Raw genomic sequence first — 21,635 nt, forward strand, 5'->3', positions numbered from 1 at the left:
GGCTCGTCAAGTTTAACCCGAGTATTTCTGCGTGTGCAAAACTGGCTTGCACCCGTTGTATGTGAACGTAGAGCTTATCACACCCAATCATCACGTGGTGTCATTTAGTGAGAGATCATCTTATAATGCTACCGTTAATCAAAGCAAAATAAGATGCATAAAGGGGACATGGAGTAACTGAGCGCAAGCTCAAATGCTATCAATATCCAGGACGTTCGATAGTGCATATGGATCTGGGCCAGTTCTTTATACGCGCGGTGGCGGCCTGCTGGAAAATGCGAACTGTAGCGAAATACATAGGCGGCAGCGGTGTTGACCCGTTGGTGTGGTCAGATTTTAACGCGCAGGTGGACATCTGTCTGCCGTCGGCGAGGTGAGCCGTGGATCGGAATCGACGTATCCGTCTGATCCGTGGCACAAGAAGTTCACTTTCCGTTCGGTGCGTGTAGGTAGGAATTGAATGCAGGGTCCAGTGTCTTCTCCACCTAGGGCGTGCTCATCTGGGAGCTGGCGAGCGCGGCATGGAGAGGTGAAGCACCGGCGGCGAGCCACCATGGAGTTCCTGATGCAGCCAATCGGAAGGTACGTAGATCCTTGCTTGTCTGGCATTTTTTTCTCAAATGTTAGGCGCCGGGCTTTGGTGATTTAGAGGATTTGGTTTGGGCTTTGAATCAGATCCAGTCTGCTAGAGGAAGTAGGGGAGAGTTTGGTGGAGTAGTAGGTGATGGAGCAGCGGCGGGCAGTGGCTAGTGCTGATGCGCAGACTATGGCGGCCAAGGAACCAGCGGTGCACAGGAGGGAGAGCTCACTTCCAACGTCAGAGCTGTCAATGGGGAGGTTGAATCCTCGGGCGCCCGGATGGAACAATAGGTTAGTACTGAAATTATTGTCCCAGTGAGCTATGCAGGGATTTACAGAAACTTGGCGTGACTGGATACATCGTAGAATTAGGACAACTAGGGTAGAATCCTGCTTACTTAGTTCGGGCACTTACTGTCAGAAATTGGATGCTTTTTGCAGGCTGAGGATAGGTGCTAGCAGAACCCCTTGCCGAATCGGATCAGTGCATTTGAGAAGGCTGTCAGGTGTTATGCTGACAACCTAGCTGAAAATGTCATCACACCAGTTCTTGGGACTGGTTTTGACTCTTTGGGCGACGCGTACGACTTCTAAAATCTGTACTCTTGTGAGAAGGGCTTTGCAATCCGACTTGTAAAATCTGTACTCTTGTGAGAAGGGCTTTGCAATCCGATATGGGAAGAGCCAGCTTAATGTGGAGAGGATGAAATGCATGAAGGTAATGGTGTGTGGCTGTTTGATGAGTACAAAATCTTCTTTAGACAGTGCGTGTAAATTCAGTTAAGTTCCTGGGTGTTGTATTTTTCATTATTGAGAGTAATCTGGAAACATGTTGCAGCGTAAAGCTGGTGTTGAGAAAATGAGGTCTTGTTGATGTGAGTGCCCTGCTCTGATAAGGATACTATGATCAGAGAACAATGGCTGATATATTGCAGAGCATAGAGTCACAACCATTCGCTTTCGCCTAATTTTGGTGAGACAATCCATTGGCCATCGCACAAGCACATAGACGTGTGCAGCGGAGATATTGTGAAGTAGCTGAGGCAGAACAATGTGAACCTCGCTAAGGTATAAAGTCTCATAGGAAGCATCTTTGGGTTGATGGAAAATGTTCCGTTCACAAAGAGGTCTTTGCGTAAACTATGTGGGAAGATAAATAGGAGGTGCTGAACCATATGCTGACAGAAAATGAATTTGAGAGAGGGTGGGAAATGTTGCTGGAATAAGAAATCATGCGGCATGTATTCTAACATTGTTCTGTTTTTCTTACCTTGGTGCCATCCCTACTAGCTTTTCCAAACATCACCAAGGTCATTTGTAGTTTTTATGCAATTACTAGTTTAGGTCAATGTTAATTTAGCAATGCAGCAGAAGGCTTCCTTTGCTTCCTTTTTCATGATTATTATTGTATACCAACATCAAGTTTTTGTATAGTTTCTTTAGGGGTAGATTGCAGTGATATAGTTCAATGACATCTGTTTTCTGCTTTTCTGAGTTGAAGGCTAATATGTGACTATCATCTTAAACAAGTATTTTTGATATCACTGAACCATGATTCAAGTCCATGTTATCATTTTTCTCACTTATTCTTCCTTTCATGTCGATTTAATGTCATAATACAGATGATGTAATGATGACAATCAGAAGACAAGAAACAGAGCGAAAGGGATACATTTTCTTCATTGACTTGATACTCACCAGTGAATACATTCTCTTCATTGATTCCAAATTCAATTCTAGTGTGTACTCTTGTACCTCCTCTCGAATATTTTTCTTGTCTGATACGCGATTCATATTTTATCGTCCTCTTGAAAGCGTTGTAGATCTCAGACGTTCGTCCATCTTGCTACCATCTATTCGGAAAGGCATATGGTTGCCCGACAGTAATGGAAGAAGATTGGTGTATGTTTCCTGGACCACAAGTAATCTGCTTGCATGACTCATGTTTTGATTTGAGTTACAGGTACTGCCTCAATGCCTCATGACTTCTGTTTTGCCCATGTGAGGCTTCAACTAATGACCTGGCGCCTGCAGATGATGTATTTTGCAACCAACCACTGTCCTTTTCGTGTGGATTACCAGCTGAAGCACACTCCCGTCTCTCGAGCATTCAAGCAAGTAAGCTTCCTTATGCGTTCCATGGATGATTGGGCATCGGAGTTACCACTTAATTGTGTGCATGCTTTTGCTGTTGCAATTTAAAGTGGACCACCCAGAGGTGCATTTGCACTCATTTGTGACCGTGAAATAAACCATCCACAATCAAATTGGATACCTTTGTAATGTGGGTACTCTTGTGTCAGTCATACCATAAAGGGTTGACTAGGTGGCTAGTTTTCACTAACCTAACATGCTGACCTGACAGGCACGCGAAGTTGCATTGGTAAGCAGGTTTTTATGAAGTTCTTTCCTCTTGGCATGGTTAGGGCTAGTACGAGAATAAATTAGCAAAGCTATCATGATCAAGAAGAGGTGACCGAGAGCGACGAACAGATCTAGGGACTGCAGACCAGTGTGCCGTACAAGCGCTAACTTCAATTTTTAAATTACCTGTAGAATTGACAGAACATGTATAAATTCCATACCTTTCTGGAACCAGTGCATGGACTAAATTTGTGGACATGTCTGGGCAAATACTTTTTCATAATTATGACGTGATTAAAGCCACTCCAATATGCATGGAATGCTTATTGAAAGGACCACTCTCAAGCCGGCAAGAACAAAGAACATACAACAGTTTTAAGACCAGCAGCCTTCTTTGGCGTGCACATTTCTTTGTACTGGTAAGATAATGTCATAGATTGTACTATGTGGTATAACGCACATAGGCCCATTGTACTATGTGGTAACATTGTTGGGAGTTTTTTCGGGTGAATGGATAATGTGTCGTTTACGAAAAGTTCTCTGAAAAATATGTGTGGAAAGATCAGCCAGGACCAGGTAGATGACGATGTAAGGAAGACAATGGAAGTGTTTGCTAAATTGGGGTAAGGATCTGCACTTTGCATACCATGTGCAGGCAGACAAAGAGGGTCGGACAAAGAACTTGATGTGGGCGAATGGCAGCAGCAGGCTGCAGTATAGTTTCATTGGTGGTGTAGTGACGTTTTATACAACGTACCGGACGAACCTTTACGACATGCCCTTAAGACTTTTCGTTGGGGATAACAACAATTTTTAGATTACTATACTGGCTGGTGTACTGCTACGAGTCGAGACCGAGGAAAGTTTTGAGTGTGTTTTTTTAGACTTTCCACGGATGTTGAGAGACATGGTGCCGAAAACAATACTCATTGGTAATATGGCTTGTTTGATCATGTAATATGATAGCCTTACGGTCCTTTCAGGATGAACTGATTAACTTGCTTAGGCTATGATTGCAGAACAGAATCGGATGATGGATGATCACTACTAGAAAAAGGGCCATTTGTCCCGGTTCATAAGGCCCATCTGTCCCGGTTGGGGAACCGGGACTAAAGGGTCGTTACTAATGCCTAGGCCTTTAGTCCCGGTTCTTATACTAACCGGGACAGATGGGCCTCCACGTGGCCGGTGCTGCGAGCCCAGGCAGGAGGCCCTTTAGTCCCGGTTGGCGGCACCAACCGGGACCAATAGGCATCCACGCGTTAGCTGTTCAGGGGCTAGGGTTTTTGTTTTTTTTCTGAAAGGGGGGTGGATTTGGGGGTTTTGTATGGTTAATTAAGGTGTTTCATATATTGTGTTAGGTAGCTAATTAATTAATAGAGAGAAGTGTCCTCTCTTATCTCCATGCTTGGTCGACGCTACGTACTATACATAGAGAGGCCCTCGACACGCTAGCTAGTAAGAAAATGAAGGAAACCATTAAGTAGAGAAGTTCGTCATGCATACCGAGAGAAGTGATCGACCTCTCCTTCTCCGAGAGATTGGTCGAACAACAAGTTTTCGTATTATCTATCCGACGCTATTGGCTACGTACATATACAATATGTAAGATCTCTTACAATCCCCTAGCATTTGAACTCAACTTCCACATGGTATTCTCCGGCTTTATTGATGACGTGGTCAAGAAAGAATCCCGCCAATTCCTCTTGAATTGCTTTCATGCGATCTTGTGGTAAGAGTTCATTCCGCATCTGCCACGTCTAATTTGAAGAAGGGGGTTAATACATATATATGAATGAAACTCAACAGAAATGATGGTGTAATAAAATGAAATTGTGAATATTATTGCTTACGCACTTCATATTGTCTTTTAGAGTAACCCCGCTTATTTTTCAAAGTCGCGTTGTAGATGAACTCGCACACGTAGTATCCACAGTAATCATTCCCTTGTTCCTGCCACAAGCACTTTACGAGAAATAGAGGTCAATCAAACTGATAATGAAGCATTATAAATGGCATTGATGAAAGTAGCTAGAATCAACGGGAGATGCGCGCAACTAGCTAGCTAGTAGTACTTACTTTCGGGTATGTATATCGCAGCTCCTTCGGCAGTCCCGGAGCTTCTGCGGTGAATTGTTTCCAAACCCTACAAGACAAAGAAAATAATTATTACTTGAGATATCAGGAAATGAACAAAAAGTTGCCGATATGGTGCGATAATGATCGATTGAACTTACTTGTTGAGAATTTTAGTCATGTCCGCATAGGTTTCGGGATCTTTTCGTCTCGAGTCTAAGACGGTTACTAGTCCCCGCTCAAGCTTAATCTCCAGGAGAATATAGTGGAAGCTGCGCATGCATGCATAACTCATCAATTACATTACTATAACCTTGCTCGAGTAATAAGGGAAACCGAATATGCACACGACAGTAACACTCACTTGAAGTTGTAAGGAAAGAGTATTAAATCTTTGTTTTGATTTATTAATAATGATTTGAGCAAGTTGGCCTCGGCCTCTTCGGCGTTCTTTTTAACCTGAAATTCATCTATGAGATTTCTGTTAATGAACCCAATATCATACATTTCTACTTTTATGCACTCGACGATCTTCAATCTGCATCATATAGTGAGAACAATTATAAATACATGCAATGAAAGAGCTGAGCTATATATAGAGACTTAATGACAGAAGTAGTACTTACAGACAGTAGCAAGTGACCGTTAATTTATCGAGGGCCTTTTGATTGAAGAACTGGAAGAACTCCTCAAATGGAACATGCAACAGATCAGTTCCAACGAGGTCGTGCTCCTCTTTAATTCTCAGATACAAAGTATTCGTCCCCCAGACTCTCTGTAGGTTTTCATGTACCAATTATGGAATCTTCGCATCATCGTTGTTAGAGATTTTTCATCTTTGACGAGAGGCTTCCCGTACTCGTATCTGTGTTCGTCCACCTCCAAGAAATCATAATGTACATCGTCGGGCAGGTAATCTCCAAGATTGCTATAACCGGGCACCATCCCCGGAGCATTGGCGACGATGTCGCTAGGCACATTGAGCGGGGGGGGGGGGGGGGGCGATTGGTTCGCTTATTCGCCGAGTTGGGAATTTTTTTCCCAGCTGCTCGTCGTTCTATTAACCTTTGACTGACAGTACTTCCCAACCGCTCCGCTTCGATATATGCCTTTAAAGTAATGCGCTCATAGTTGGTTTTCGGCGAAGACTTTGGTGGTTTCCTCAGGGCATCGATAGTGCGCTTTGCTTTCACCAGATCTACCTTCTCCTCCGGAGGTGGATGTCTCTTTGCTTTCACCCCTTCAAAGAAGTCCTTCACTTCTTTTTCCACGATCTTCTTGTTTTCTTCCGCGGTCATCTCGTACGGTAACTTCTCTAGAGGCTTGAGAGGTGGACTGTATCTGTATTGCCTCCCGCCTCTGCCTGTACTCCTAGACACCGGAGCAGACGGAGCGGCTGCGACTGTCTTCTTTCGTGCTTGCTTACGAGGCGGAGGAGAAGGACTATGACGCGCCGGAGCAGCCGGGGCGGCGGCGGGTCTCTTCCGCCCTTGCTGGCGAGGCGGAGAAGGAGGAGGCTGGTGGCTGCTCGGGCGCGCCGGCGCAGGTGGAGAAGGAGGCGGAGTGCCGCCACACGCCGGAGAAGGAGGCTGAGTGCCCTGATCGTCACTCGCCGGAGGAGGAGGCGGTGGAGGAGGCAGAGTGCCATGACTTGCCGGAGGAGGAGGAGGAGGCGGAGGCATCCAGTTCGAAAGGTTGCTGAGCTCCTTCCGCCATAGGCATGGAGTCTTCAGACAAGAACCCAGCCGAGTCTCCCCTTCACCCGTAGGGTGGTCAAGCTGGAGGTCCTCAAATCCTTCTGTGATTTCATCCACCATCACCCTAGCATATCCTTCTGGAATCGGCCGACAGTGAAAAGTTGCGCCAGGTTCAAGAGGTGCAACAGAGCCAACAGCCGCCTTGACTTTCAATTCCATCCACTGCGTCATAAGGTGGCAATGCTGAGACTCCGTGATAGCATCTACAGGGTAGCTAGCAGGAGCCGTGAAGATAGGCTCCTGAAGCAGCTCAGTGGAAGCCACGCTGCTTCTCCGCTAAGATGGCGGGGTAGCTTCGGGTGTAGGTTTGGCAGGTCGCGTGCTGCGAACTGCCTCTCGTTCCTCTAGCGCTTGTACCCTTGCGTGCAGTGCTTGTAGTTGGGTCAACTCCTTTTTCTTCTTCCTCTCCCGGCGTTTGTAACCGCCTGCGTCGGGAAATCCAGCCTTCCACGAAAGGGCGCCTGGCGTGCCTCGTGTCCGTCCGGGGTGCTCAGGATTCCCGAGGGCCTCTGTGAGCTTGTCGTTCTCTTTGTCCGGAACGAACGTCCTTGCTGCGCCTTTTCGATATACTACTGAAGCTTCACGATGGGTGTGTTCAGCTGCTCGTCGGTCCAAACGCACTTCCCTGTTACAGAGTCCAATTTTCCCCCAACCCCGAAGAACCATGTCCTGCAATGGTCTGGCCAGCGTCGCGTCTCTGGTTCGATCCCTTTATCAATGAGTTTATTCTCAGCCTTGTCCCACAATGGCCGGGCTTTCAGGTAGCCACCTGACCCCGTGCGATGGTGATGCTTCTTCTTTGCAGCATTTTTCTTGTTTGTCGCTGACATCTTTGCTGCTTCAACCATTGCTCGATGCTCATCAGGATCATGTCCCTCACTAGAACCCCTCACCGAGCATTAAATTTTTGCTTGGTCCGGAGGGGTTTAATCGGTTGGCCAGTGCGATCAATTTCGATGATCGTGTACCTTTCATCCGCGCGCAACTTTCTCTTCGGCCTCGTCTCGTTACCGAAGTGCTGCTCGATCCGGAGGGCTAGAAAAGAAGAAAAAGAAGAGAGTTAATATGTGTACATACCAAAAACAATTAATGCATCAATTAGCTATATATATAGTCAGCACATGCATAATTAATTAATATATATACCTGGCCGGACTCCGTTCGGTCACCGGAGCCGTCATCACAATGTCCTTCCCCCTCCATTCGGTCACCGGAGCCGTCATCACGGTGTCCTTCCCCCTCCATTCGGTCACCGGAGCCGTCATCACGGTGTCCTTCCTCCTCCATTGTTTGATCATCGTCGTAGCCTGCTTCTTCATCCTGTCTTTCCAGACCATCGGTGCATGTGTCGATGAGAAACGACAAGATGGCATCACTTCCGTGTGTGATTATCTCCCCCAACACCGCTTCTTTTGCTTCGTCTCGGGGGTGCGGATCCATAGTTTCTGTAAATATTTACAACATGGCAATTATTATTAAAACATGACAGATGGATATATTAGTGGCAAACGTTGAACTAGCTAGCTAAGAACAATAAGGAATCATATTAGTGGCATGGCCTCGATGCTTCTCTAGGGTTTGGGGTGGCCTCGACAACGCTTCAAGGGTTTGGGGTGGCCTCAACAACGCTTCAAGGGTTCGGGGTGGCCTCGACGACAACGCTCTTTTAACTTGGTAAATTTGGGTGGCCTCAAGAGAGTTTGTCGATCCGGTAGGGGCGCGGCGGGAGGGGGTAGGAGACCGACATCGTTTTTTCTAGGGTTTGGCTGTCCTCGAGAGTTTTGGTCGAGCGAGAGGGCCGGGGGGTGCTCCCGTGGTATAAGTTATCACGGCCGAGAGGGGGTATATATATATCGACCGCCCCTCATGTCGAAGTTATCCGGGAGGGGATTATATCGACAACAACGACATACATACATGGGAAAATAATGTTATCGGGGAGGGGGTATATCGACCCCCCCTCGTGTTGAAGTTATCGGGATAGAAGAGAAGAAGAAAAAATAGAATTTTCTTTTTTTTTTTCTTCAATGTAACTTTTGCATATATGAACATACATACATGGAAAAAAAAATTGCTATGAACAAAAAAAGCATCATATATGAATATTTTGTATATACATCCATATCCATCCATCCATCCATTCATACATACATACATGGACAAAAAAATGCTATGAAAAAAAACATCAGTAGAATTTTCTTATTTTTTCTTAAATGTAACTTTTTGCACCAGAACTATTTCAAATAATTCCTTTCAAATGCCACAAAAATTTTGAGAAGTCCTCTGATGCCTATAGATCATTTTTATTCAAAAACCCACTTTGGTCATTTGAAAATTTTGAGCACAACTTCCATTTTTCAATTTTGGTCCAATCTTGGCATTGAATTACAACCCTATTTTTCCTTGCTAAAAAATTCTGGATTTTTTACATCTTGTAGTCCTTCCTACTAAACCCTTAAGTCCAGAAGGGCAGCCCCAATTTCATCTAGCAAGTCCACCAAAAAAATTCATGTAGTTTCTGTCCAGCACTAAATTTTAATAAAACTTGCACAAACAAGTTTTTCCTTTTAACAAACCAACTTGACCATCTTCACCAACATCCAAGGAGACATCATCCTACCAAGTTTCACATAAAACAAAGTTCCCTAGCTAGCCCTAGCATTTCATCAAACACCTTGTGGACATGGCTGAAAACATGCAATTCTCTGAAACTTTGCACTGAACCAACTTCACCATCATCACATACATGAAGGAAGGACAGAGGAGAGGGGTGGGAGGGAGGAGGGAGTACCGCCTGTCCGGCGGGCAGTGGTGCGGCGGCGTTGACGGCAGGGCAGGGGCGTGGCGCAGCGTCGGGGCAGGGCAGGGGCGCGGTGGCGTTGGCGTCGAGGTCGAGGCAGGGGCGCACGGCGGCGTCGTCGGGGCAGGGTAGGGGCGCGACGGCGTCGGGGCGAGGCAGGGGCGTACAGCGTCGGCGTCGGGGCAGGACAGGGGCGCACGACGTCGGCGTCGGGGCACGGCAGGGGCGTGGCGGCGTCGGGGCAGGGAGGGCGCGGCGACGGCGTCGGGGCACGGCAGGGGCGCGGCGGCGTCGGGGCAGGCAGGGCGCGGCGACGGCGTCGGCGTCGAGGTCCGGTAGCCTGGCGGCGTCGAGGTGTTTGTCGGTGTCGAGGCGTTCGGTGGCAGAGAGGCAGATCGAAGAACTGAATGAAAAATTTCACAAGTCCAACTTATATACACAGAGCATTGGTCCCAGTTCGTGGCACCAACCGGTACCAATGCCCCCCTTTTGTACCGGTTGGTGCCACCAACCGGGACCAAAGGTCTCTTTTCAGCAGCCCAAAGGGCGGGAAGCGACGGCCTTTGGTCCCGGTTGGTGGCACCAACCGGTACTAAAGGGGGGGAATTGGTTCCGGTTGGTGGGACGAACCGGTACCAATGCCCACCTTTAGTCCCGGTTGGTGCCACCAACCGGGACGAAAGGCCGCGCACAGCGGCGTGGTGGTGGGAGTTTAGTCCCACCTCGCTAGTTGAGAGGGCGCGCAGTGGTTTATAAGCCCCACTGTCGCACCCCTCTCGAGCTCCTCTCTATTGCAGGCTTACGGGCCTAATTGTCACTGCTATGACAGATGGGCCTACTCGGCCTTCAACGGGCCTGAATCCTGGCCCATTGATGGGTTTCTAGTCGTATTCAGGCCGTGGTGGCCCAGTAGGTGGCATTTTTTTCCCAGTTTTTTGTTTTCTTTTTTGCTTTTTCTTGTTTTGTTTCTACTTACAACAAAATAATTATTTATTTTATTTTATTTTGTTTCTACTTATATATTTGCTATTAAAGTTTCTAACAAACAAAGTTCTTTATGAAAATTCTTTTTGCTTTTAATGATTTTGAACAAAAAATACTTTGATAATTTTAGTTGCATCAATTTTATATAATTCTAGTTTCATAAATTTTAGAGGTTGCTTATAATGTTTTGGACAAAAAATACTTTGATAATTTTAGTTTCATATATTTTATTTATGTTATTAAAGTTTATTTTATTTTATTTTGTTTCTACTTATATATTTTATTAAAGTTTATATTATTTTGTTTCAAATTACTTATTTATTTTATTTTAAGATAATTCTTTTTGCTATTAAATTTTCATGCATTTACTGATTATTTTATTTTGTTTCTCTTTCGAAGTATCAGGGTTTCATACGGAAACTCGTCTGTTATAAAAGGATTTCATTTTTTTGAACTTATTTGAACTCTATAGTTTTTCTATGTTCAAAATGCACCATTCAAAGCCACATCATCAATTTTCAACCCTTTGTGACTTCATTTGTTATTTTTCATGCATTTACTGATTTTTTTCAACTATAAGACCCTGAAATTGAGAAGCATTTCAAATGAACTCTGAAAAGGTTAAAAGTTGGCATGGTATCATCATTTCACCCACATAGCATGTGCAAGAAAGTAGAGAGGCTTACGGCAAAAACTGGATGCACTTCGTGTACAAAACAGACAATCTCTTTCGAAGTATCAGGGTTTCATACGGAAACTCGTCTGTTACAAAAAGATTTCATTTTTTTGAACTTATTTGAACTCCATAGTTTTTCTATGTTCAAAATGCACCATTCAAAGCCACATCATCAATTCTCAACCCTTTCTGACTTCATTTGTTATTTTTCATGCATTTACTGATTTTTTCCAGCTATAAGACCCTGAAATTGAAAAGCACTACAAATGAACATGGATAGATAAGTGACCAAATTAATAGTAGTTCATCATCACATTAAAACCAAAGTACATACATAGTTCAAATTGAACAACATATAGCTCTCCAGAGCATCTAGTTAAACCATACATTGAAACTATGTAAAACCTTTCAATGCAACAACAAATGCGATCATAATCACAACTAAGGTAACAATTGATCCAATGGCATAATGATACCAAGCCTCGGTATGAATGGCATATTTTCTAATCTTTCTAATCTTCAACCGCATTGCATCCATCTTGATCTTGTGATCATTGACGACATCCGCAACATGCAACTCCAATATCATCTTCTCCTCCTCAATTTTTTTTATTTTTTCCTTCAAGTAATTGTTTTCTTCTTCGACTAAATTTAACCTCTCGACAATAGGGTCGGTTGGAATTTCCGGTTCAACCACCTCCTACATAAATAAAAGCTATGTCACGTTGGTCGGCATAATTGTCATAAACGATAAATGAACCGAATAGTTATAAAAGGATAATATATACCACATCCGAATCATAGACATGACGAGGGCCGGCGGGGGCGGATACCAGAACCATCACACTATATAATAACAAGGAATAATAAAAGTAAGAAAATTAGACAAGTATCTATCTCAAGTAAGAATTTTTTTTCTTTCAGAAAGAAGATAAGAACAAGAGGCTCACCACGGTGGTGCCGGCGACGAGATCGGCGCGGGCGATCGACGGCGGTGAAGATGGAGACGGGACGTGACGAACCGCTAAACCTAGAAAAATCTCGGGGAAAATGGAGCTCGGAGGTCGAGTTCCGAGAGAAGACATATTAACTAGTGTGGCTCGGACATTTCATCGAACACCTCATGTGCATAGGAGGTGAGCTAGAGCACCCAAATGCCCTCCCCTCGCCGGCCAGCAAAAAACAGAGCACGGTGGAGTGCTCTGCTCGCTGGCGATGGGCTATATATAGGCAAATCATTTGTCCCGGTTCGTGGCTGGAACCGGGACCAATGGTTATGGGCCAGGAGCGAGGCCCATTGGTCCCGGTTCGTTCCTAGAACCGGGACAAATGGGTCCAGACGAACCGGGACCAAAGCCCGCGAGGCCCCGGCCGGCCACCTGGGCTCACGAACCGGGACGAATGCACCCGTTGGTCCCAGTTCGTATAAGAACCGGGACTAATGGGCTGGCCAGGCCCGAACGAAAGCCCCTTTTCTACTAGTGGATGTCCCCGAAGCAACCTCGGAAGCCTGCAAGGTGTAAGAGTTGTGGTTTGAGGGTCATAGGAGAAACAAATGCACCAAGGCAATGAAGATGAGGTTAGCAACATGTGTGATGCTAGAGTGTAGTGCTAGGGCTGAGGGGTTGTTTCTCGTTAGTTGTAAACCTGTGCTGTTGTATTGTTGTGGACTATTTCTAATTTTGGGTTGTACTGGTTGGTAGGCTGAAGTGCAGTTAAAAAATGTTTCATTGTTTCAGTTAATTGCCCATGGTGTGAATGATGGTTGTGGTCATTGTTACATGCTTGATCTCACTGATTCTTGCAGTTTGTAGTGCTGAATCTTTGAGGTGATCTTGCTTATTCTTGTAGACTGGTTTGTTCTGTTGAATGCTCTGGTCTTCTTGAGGAATAAGATGGGGTGGTGGCACCGTGGAAGAATCTTGGTGGGGCAGGGTGATGGAGAAAAATAAAGGGGCCGGTGTAGACGGCGCCCGTTATTAGCCTGGCGTCTGAGCCGTGGCCCGGAACGGTATCCCATGTCTGAGCCTTCCAGCGCTGAACGGCAACCGTCGCATTGATTGCGCCAAATGAGTGGGCCATGGCCCAAAATTTGTGGGCATATACTAACTGGAATACCTTGACACATACATGGGCTGGCGGGGATCTAGATGCCATCGGGCGATTGAGATAACGAGCGCATCTTGGATCGAGCTCAGAATAGCACTTTCGGCATAAAGGATGAACATCACATGCAATCAATATAAGTGATATGATATGGCCAACATCATCTTGTGCCTTTGACCTCCATCTCCAAAGCACCGTCATGATCACCATCTTCACCGGCGCGACACCTTGATCTCCATCGTAGCATCGTTGTCGTCTCGCCAACTATTGCTTCTATGACTATCGCTACCAGTAAAGCAATTACAGGGCGATTGCATTGCATACAATAAAGCGACAACCATATGGCTCCTGCCAGTTACCGATAACTCTGTTACAAAACATGATCATCTCATACAATAAAATATAGCATCATGTCCATATCACATCACAACATGCCCTGCAAAAACAAGTTAGACGTCCTCTACTTTGTTGTTGCAAGTTTTACGTGGCTGCTATGGGCTAAGCAAGAACCGTTCTTACCTACGCATCAAAACCACAACGATATTTCATCAAGTTAGTGTTGTTTTAACCTTCTCAAGGACCGGACGTAGTCACACTCGGTTCAACTAAAGTTGGAGAAACTGACACCCGCCAGCCAACTGTGTTAAAGCACGTCGGTAGAACCAGTCTCGCGAAAGCGTACTGATACGTCTCCGTCGTATCTACTTTTCCAAACACTTTTGCCCTTGTTTTGGACTCTAACTTGCATGATTTGAATGGAACTAACCCGGACTGACACTGTTTTCAGCAGAATTGCCATGGTGTTATTTATGTGCAGAAACAAAAGTTCTCGGAATGACCTGAAACTCCACGGAACTTATTTTTGGAAAATATTAAAAATACTGGAAGAAGAATCCCCGTCAGGGGGGGCTCCTGTTGCTCTACCGACCTCAACTCCAACTCCATATATTCTTGTTCGGGGAGAAAAAAACCAGAGAGAAGGATTCATCGCGTGTTACGATACGGAGCCACCGCCAAGCCCTAAAACCTCTCGGGAGGGCTGATCTGGAGTCCGTTCGGGGCTCCGGAGAGGGGAATCCGTCGCCGTCGTCATCATCAACCATCGTCCATCACCAATTTCATGATGCTCACCGCCGTGCGTGAGTAATTCCATCGTAGGCTTGCTGGACGGTGATGGGTTGGATGAGATCTATCATGTAATTGAGTTAGTTTTGTTAAGGTTTGATCCCTAGTATCCACTATGTTCTGAGATTGATGTTGCTATGACTTTCCTATGCTTAATGCTTGTCACTAGGGCCCGAGTGCCATGATTTCAGATCTGAACCTATTATGTTTTCATGAATATATGTGAGTTCTTGATCCTATCTTGCAAGTCTATAGACACCTACTAAGTGTTATGCACCTACTAAGTGTTATGATCCGGCAACCCCGAAGTGACAATAATCGGGACCACTCCCGGTGATGACCATAGTTTGAGGAGTTCATGTATTCACTATGTGTTAATGCTTTGGTCCGGTACTCTATTAAAAGGAGGCCTTAATATCCCTTAGTTTCCATTAGGACCCCACTGCCACGGGAGGGTAGGACAAAAGATGTCATGCAAGTTCTTTTCCATAAGCACTTATGACTATATTCGGAATACATGCCTACATTACATTGATGAATTGGAGCTAGTTCTTTGTCACCCTATGTTATGCCTGTTACATGATGAACCGCATCCGGCATAATTCTCCATCACCGATCCAATGCCTACGAGCTTTTCATATATTGTTCTCCGCTTATTTACTTTTCCGTTGCTACTGTTACAATCACTACAAAACCCAAAAATATTACTTTTGCTATCGTTACCGTTACTTCCATATTACTTTGCTACTAAATACTTTGCTGCAGATACTAAATTATCCAGGTGTGGTTTAATTGACAACTCAACTGCTAATACTTGAGAATATTCTTTGGCTCCCCTTGTGTCGAATCAATAAATTTGGGTTGAATACTCTACCCTCGAAAACTATTGCGATCCCCTATACTTGTGGGTTACCAAGACTATTTTCTGGCGCCGTTGCCGGGGAGCATAGCTCTATTCTTTGAGGAACTTGGGATTTATATTTGCTGGTCACTATGAAGAACTTGAAAGATGCGAAAACAACAATTTATCCCTCAACTACGAGGGGAGGTAAAGAACCGCCATCTAGCTCTACACTTGATTCACCTTCTGTTTTGAGTAAGCTTGCGACACCTAAACCTGCTTCTGCTATTCATTCTGATATGTCGCATGTTATTGATGATGCGACTTCTGCTATGCATGATACTTATGATGAAGCTACTTCTATGCTTGATACTACTGTGCCACTTGGTGAATTTCTTGATGAACAACTTGCTAGGGCTAGAGAAAATGAAATTATTGAAACTGATAATATTGATGATAGTGATGATGAAGACTCTCCCCCTAATAAATATGAATTGCCTGTTGTGCCTGAGGGTTATGTTCTGGATGAAGAAGCTGCTAGAGCTATTCTTGCTTGCAATAATAGAAGTGATTTTAAGAAGTTATTAGCTAAATGGAAGCAGCAATCTCTTAATGCTAGAATGAAATATGATCCTGCTTTTGCTACTTCACCTATCTGTGTTACTGATAAGGATTATGAATTCTCTGTTGATCCTGATATAATTAATTTGGTTGAATCTGATCCTTTTTATGGCTATGAATCTAAAACAGTTGTGCCACATCTTACTAAATTAAATGATATAGCCACCCTGTTCACTAATGATGAGAGAACTCCCTACTTTTATATCCTTAAAATATTTCTGTTCTCATTAAAGGGTGATGCTAAGATATGGTTTAATTCTCTTGATCCTGGTTGTGTGCGTAGTCCCCAGGATATGATTTATTACTTCTCTGCTAAATATTTCCCTGCTCATAAGAAACAAGCTGCTTTAAGGGATATATATAATTTTGTGCAAATTGAAGAAGAGAGTCTCCCACAAGCTTGGGGGAGGCTTCTCCAATTACTTAATGCTTTGCCTGATCATCCTCTTAAGAAAAATAAAATACTTGATATCTTTTATAATGGACTAACCGATGCTTCCAGAGATTACCTGGATAGTTGTGCTGGTTCTATTTTCAGGGAAAGAACACCCGATGAAGCTGAGATTCTATTGAATAATATGTTGACAAATGAAAATAATTGGACACTTCCTGAGCCAATTCCTGAACCAACTCCGAAACCAACTCCGAAGAAGAGGGGTGTTCTATTTCTCAGTCCTGAAGATATGCAAGAGGCAAAGAAATCTATGAAAGAAAAAGGTATTAAAGCTGAAGATGTTAAGAATTTACCTCCTATTGAAGAAATACATGGTCTTAATTTACCGCCTGTTGAAGAAACATATGATCTTAATCCATCACCTATTGAAGAAACTCACGGTCTTGATAACCCGACACAGGTAGTAAAGGTAAATTCTCTCTATAGATATGATAAAGCTGAAATCCCTCCTACTAAGTTTGCTAGCCAATGTTTGGATGAGTTTGATAACTTTATGGTTAGGCAAGAAGATTTTAATGCTTATTTTGCTAGACAATTGAAACAAAATGCTTATATGATTGAACACTTGGGTGATTATATGTCTAGAGTTAAAGGTGAACTTAAACTCATTAGTAAACATGCTTCTATGGTTACCACTCAAGTAGAACAAGTACTTAAAGCTCAGAATGATTTTCTCAATGAATTGAATAGTAAGAACAATGACTTTGCTGTTAGAGTGGCTACTAGAACTGGTAAAATGAATCAGGAACCTCTGTATCCTGAAGGCCATCCTAAGAGAATTGAGCAGGACTCTCAGAGAAATAATATTGATGCACCTAGTCCTTCTAAAAATAAGAAAAAGAAAAATGATAGGACTTTGCATGCTTCTAGTGAACCTGTTGTAGACACACCTGAGAATCCCAATGATATTTCTATTTCTGATGCTGAAACACAATCTGGTAATGAACATGAACCTAATGAAAATGTTAATGATAATGTTCATGATGATGCTCAACCTAGTAATGACAATGATGTAGAAATTGAACCTGCTGCTGATCTTGATAACCCACAATCAAAGAATCAACGTTATGATAAGAGAGATTTTGTTGCTAGGAAGCACGGTAAAGAAAGGGAACCATGGGTTCAGAAACCCATGCCTTTTCCTCCCAAACCATCCAAGAAAAAGGATGATGAGGATTTTGAGCGCTTTGCTGAAATGATTAGACCTATCTTTTTGCGTATGCTCAAAATGAATCCTTATGCTAAGTATATGAAGGATATTATCACAAATAAAAGAAACATACCGGAAGCTGAAATTTCCATCATGCTTGCTAATTATACTTTTAAGGGTGGAATACCAAAGAAACTTGGAGATCCAGGAGTACCAACTATACCATGCTGCATTAAAAGAAATTATGTTAAAACTGCTTTATGTGATCTTGTAGCCGGTGTTAGTGTTATTCATCTCTCTTTATATCGTAGACTTGATTTGAATAAGTTGACACCTACTGAAATATCTTTGCAAATGGATGATAAATCAACTGCTATACCTGTTGGTATTTGTGAGGATGTGCCTGTTGTGGTTGCAAACGTTAGTATTTTAACGGACTTTGTTATTCTTGATATTCCCGAGGACAATAGTATGTCTATTATTCTTGGAAGACCCTTTTTGAATACTGCAGGGGCTGTTATTGATTGCAACAAAGGCAATGTCACTTTTCATGTTAATGGTAATGAGCATATGGTACACTTTCCGAGGAAACAACCTCAAGTTCATAGTATCAATTCTATTGGAAAAATTCCATCGATTATTTTTGGAGGTTTTGAATTTCCTCTACGTACTGTCAAGAAGAAATATGATATTCTTATTATAGGGGATGTGCATATCCCCGTTGAGGTGACATAGTGTTATTCAAAATTTCTCCGGTTCCATGTTAGTCGAAATGAGTTTGTTAACAAGACTTGATCAACCTTGTTAGTGGATTCCTTTTGATGAGCATGAGATGGATGAAGTTAGAAAGCACAACCTTCTGTACCCTCCTTTTCCTTTCTGTTATTTAGTTGAAATAAAGTAAAAAATAGTATTTTCTGTCTGTTTTTTGAATTATCCGTGCAATATAAAAATACCGCGAAAATAAAAGTTCTCCAAATGCCCTACCAATTTAATATGATTTTTTCTGGAATATTTGAGAATATCTGGCACTTAGAACGCAGTAGGGGGAGCAAGCACCTGGCCACGAGGGTCCAGGGCGCGCCCCCCTGCCTCGTGGGCCCACGGTGGCTCCCCTCCACTTATTCCTGCACCCACACACTTCTTCTTTCTCCCAAAAAATTCACCATCCAGCTCAAGCACGAGTTCTAGCTCATTTTGCTGCGATTTTCGATCTCCTTGCTCAAAGCACCTCTCACAAAACTGCTTTGGAAGATTGTTCCTTGGTATGTGACTCCTCCATTGGTCCAATTAGTTTTTGTTCTAGTGCTTTATTCATTGCAAATTTGTGCTGCCTAGGTGACCATGTTCTTGAGCTTGCATGTCAAATTTATATGGTTCCAAGTAGTTCTAATGCTTGATATAGTCTCTAGGCACTTGTAGGAGTAGTTGCTATCAATTTTGCTGAGCTTGGTTCACTTTTATTTGAAGTTACTAAAAAATTTAGAAATTTTTCAGAGGAAGAAATATGTTTAGGAAAATGTACCAAGGTGGCCCTTCAAGGAAGCAAGGACCCAGGCTCGCAATGCGCGATGCTGATGATGAGCCACCAAGGAACGCTCCAGTGTGGCCTTGTGAATGGCCTTCAGAATGCTTTATGGATCGAGCGGGAATCAAGGAAGAATTTAACGCGTATTTGTGTAACGCTGATCTTGTGAGCTTTGAGGAGGAAAAGTGCTGCCAGTACCACTATCTCACTAGTTCCTTTGTGAGGAGGTTTGAATTTTCATCTTCACGCAATTCTCAAACTGTCCTATTTGATCTTTAGGAAAAATCTTATACTATGGACTTAGAGGATTTTACCACTGTTGCAAACTTCCACAATAGGGTAGCCCTCGAGAACCTCGCAAATCTGAATTTAGAGATTTTCTTGCCAGTATAACTGTGGGTGAATCTAGAGACATAACACAAGCTACAATAGGGAGTATTCATTTTCCTGCTATACATTATTTTGCTCTCTTCATAGGTAGGTGCATAAATGGTAAGGATGAAGCATGTCACATGTGTGTCCCTGACCTCAGTATTCTTAGGAGTGCTGTGTTAGGAGATAAATCTTATAATTTGGGAGCTATTGTTGCACCTAGGTTGCATAATAATAAAATTAATGGAGATTTCTTTGGAGGAATTTATGCAACCCGCTTAGCTGATTTTTTTGGTGTAACCATACGTGATGATGATATTGAATTGCCTCCTACTTATCTAGACTTTAATGCTACGGTTCACCATTAGTTTGTTGAGAGGAATGAACCGCCTCTCCAGTACCGACTAATCTTTGACAGGCGTCACGCTGTCAATATTGTCCTCCCTGCTCCCGCTTTCTTTGACTTTCAGGAAAAAGGGAGACATTACATAACCAGAGAGGAGGCGGAGGAGTATCAGAGGATGGCTGAGATAGCTCGCCTCCAGGCTGCAGCACACCATGCAATGACCGCTGCATTACAGTACAACCTCAACTACAACTTTGGATATCCGCCAGGCCATCTGTGGCAATAAACCAACTTAGGCCAAAAGCCTAAGCTTGGGGGAGTTCGTATTTCTCACCGACATTACATTCATGTTCACACACTCATTGTTAGTTGTCGGTGCTCATACTCCTTCACTGTAATATCCATGCTAGTTTATTTTCCTTTTTCTTGCTTTCTTCTTGTGTGTTTAATAAACCTTAAGAAAACCAAAAAAAATTAGGGTAGCTTTTAGTTAGTTTACTTTTCTTGCTGTAGTAGTAATAGTTAAAAGAAAACCCAAAAATATTTCCCGTTCTTTTTTTGCTTGTTGGGAGCTTTCCCATGTAAATAGTTTTATTTCTTTTCTTTTCTTTGGGGGTCGATAGGAGAAGACCATGATTAAATTGTTGAAGTGGCTCTTATATGCATTATTGTCAATTTAACCAAGAGCCCATATTGCCTTGTCTTCTCCTGTTTATTGAATGCTCGCAGATTCCAGCTTAGTCCAATGCACGTGCACTATTATTATTATTCACATCGTTCGGTCATGCAAGTGAAAGGCAAGTATGACGATATATGATGGACTGATTGAGATGAGAGAAGCTGGTATGAACTCGACCTCTCTTATTTTTGTAAATATGATTAGTTCATCGTTCCTGATTCAGCCTATTATGAATAAACATGTTTGCAATCACAATTAGAGATTATAGTTGCTTATGCCATGCTTAATTAGCTAGGAGTTTATAATGGTTTACCTTGCGTGCCAACATGCTATTAAAATGGTTGTGATGTGGTATGATGGGGTGGTATCCTCCTTTGAATGATTTAAGTGACTTGACTTGGCACATGTTCACGCATGTAGTTGAAACAAATCAACATAGCCTTCACGATATTTATGTTCATGGTGGATTATATCCTACTCAGGCTTGTACTCAATGTTTATTAATTTTAATGCATGTTCATGACTGTTGTCGCTCTCTAGTTGGTCGCTTCCCAGTCTTTTGCTAGCCTTCACTTGTACTAAGCGGGAATATTGCTTGTGCATCCAATCCCTTAAACCCCAAAGTTATTCCATATGAGTCCACTATACCTTCCTATATGCGGTATCTACCTGCCGTTCCAAGCAAATTTGTATGTGCCAAACTCTAAACCTTCAAATGAAATTCTGTTTTGTATGCTCAAATAGCTCATGTATCAACTAGGGTTGTCCTTATCTTCCATGCTAGGCGGGTTATTCTCAAGAGGAGTGGACTCCGCTCCTCACTCACGAGAAAATGGCTAGTCAGCGGGATGCCCAGCCCATGCTTTATGCAAACTAAATCAAAATAATTGCAAACAAAACTCCCCCTAGGACTATTGTTAGTTAGAGGCACTCGTTGTTTCGAGCGAGCCATGGATTGATGCTTGTTGGTGGAGAGGGAGTATAAACTTTACCATTCTGTTTGGGAACCGCCTATAATGTGTGTAGCATGGAAGATATCGCCATCTCTTGGTTGTTATGTTGACAATGAAAGTATGCCGCTCAAAATATTATTTATCTCTGCTTTAAAATCGAGCTCTGGCACCTCTACAAATCCTGGCTTCCCTCTGCGAAGGGCCTATCTATTTACTTTTATGTT

The 21,635-nt window shown here is 43.3% G+C and overlaps 1 long non-coding RNA gene across 9 annotated transcripts; it reads left to right on the top strand.

Annotated features, from left to right (window-relative positions):
* Window positions 1-221: 221 nt before the first annotated feature.
* Window positions 222-3,706, top strand: LOC109780483 (uncharacterized). 9 transcript variants are annotated; one of them, XR_002237062.4, is made up of 6 exons: window positions 284-582; window positions 676-870; window positions 1,021-1,297; window positions 1,418-1,647; window positions 2,202-2,542; window positions 2,614-3,688. It is a non-coding gene; the product is annotated as an uncharacterized lncRNA (long non-coding RNA). The 9 variants fall into 9 exon arrangements; XR_012205637.1 differs by lacking the exon at window positions 1,418-1,647 and having other exon boundaries at window positions 2,202-2,318; window positions 2,403-2,542; window positions 2,614-3,680; XR_012205634.1 differs by having other exon boundaries at window positions 222-373; window positions 450-582; window positions 1,021-2,542; window positions 2,614-3,702.
* Window positions 3,707-21,635: the final 17,929 nt, after the last annotated feature.

The sequence above is a fragment of the Aegilops tauschii genome, chromosome 3 (genome assembly GCF_002575655.3).
Source record: "Aegilops tauschii subsp. strangulata cultivar AL8/78 chromosome 3, Aet v6.0, whole genome shotgun sequence".
NCBI lineage: Eukaryota > Viridiplantae > Streptophyta > Magnoliopsida > Poales > Poaceae > Aegilops > Aegilops tauschii.